Raw genomic sequence first — 995 nt, 5'->3', positions numbered from 1 at the left:
GGATGTGGACAGATGAATGGATATATGTGGTACACGTATACAGTGGAATACTACTCAGCCATAAAAGAATGAAATAATGCCATTTTTGGGAACATGGGTAGAACTAGACATTATCATACTGAGTGAAGAAAGTCAGAAAGAGAAAGATAGATACCATATGCTATCACTTATCTATGGAATCTGAAATATGACACAGGAAATTCCTCCTCAGTCCATTGGTTAGGACTTGGCGCTTTCACTGCGGCGGCCTAGGTTTGATCCCTGGTCCGGGAACTAAGATCCCACAAGCCAAACAGTGCAGCAAAAAATATAAAAAATAAAAAAATAAAATGTGACTGAAACGAACCTATCTATGAAGCAGAAACAGACTTACAGGCATAGAGAATAGCCTTGTGGTTGCCAAGGGGGAGGAGAGGTACGGGAGGGATGGGCCGGGAGTTTGGGGTTAGTAGATGCAAACTATTATATATAGAATGGATGGACAACAAGGTCCTACTGTAGATCACAGGGAACTATGTTCAATGTTCTGGGTTAAACTGTAATGGAAAAGAATATTAAAAAAATGTAGGGAGTTCCCTGGTGATCTAGTGGTTAGGATTCGGGACTTTTACTACTGTGGCCCAGGTTCAATCCCTGGTCAGGGAACTGAGATCCAACAAGCTAAGCAGCACCACCAAAAAAAAAAAAAAAAAAAAATCAATTTGGTTTTTGGAAATGCTGTAAAGATTTTATTTAGATAAGTTGTCTAAGATATCTTTATACTAGTTTACTAAAAATTAATGTCTGGAAATGCTTAGTTGATGATATCACTAAACAATTTACTAGAGAATCAATTATCCAAAGACTATTAAAATTTGTATTTCAAATTACAGTATTAAGCAGTATGTTCCATCATTAATTTTCTAGTATAGTAAAATGTTTTTTATACACTTTTTGTTTTTGCATGATTATTTCCTCCCTTGCATATTTCCCTTGTTTTGCAACAAGGGGTGTAT

The 995-nt window shown here is 36.4% G+C and overlaps 1 non-coding gene across 1 annotated transcript; it reads left to right on the top strand.

Moving 5' to 3' along the window:
• Nucleotides 1–573: 573 nt before the first annotated feature.
• TRNAK-UUU (transfer RNA lysine (anticodon UUU)) lies at nucleotides 574–645 on the top strand. Its single transcript has one exon. It is a non-coding gene; the product is annotated as a tRNA-Lys (tRNA).
• The last annotated feature ends 350 nt before the right edge of the window (nucleotides 646–995 follow it).

This window comes from Mesoplodon densirostris, chromosome 19 (assembly GCF_025265405.1).
Source record: "Mesoplodon densirostris isolate mMesDen1 chromosome 19, mMesDen1 primary haplotype, whole genome shotgun sequence".
Taxonomy (NCBI): Eukaryota; Metazoa; Chordata; class Mammalia; order Artiodactyla; family Ziphiidae; genus Mesoplodon; species Mesoplodon densirostris.
Note: the sequence above shows the minus strand (reverse complement) of the source record. Positions and strands in the feature narration are given on the sequence as shown.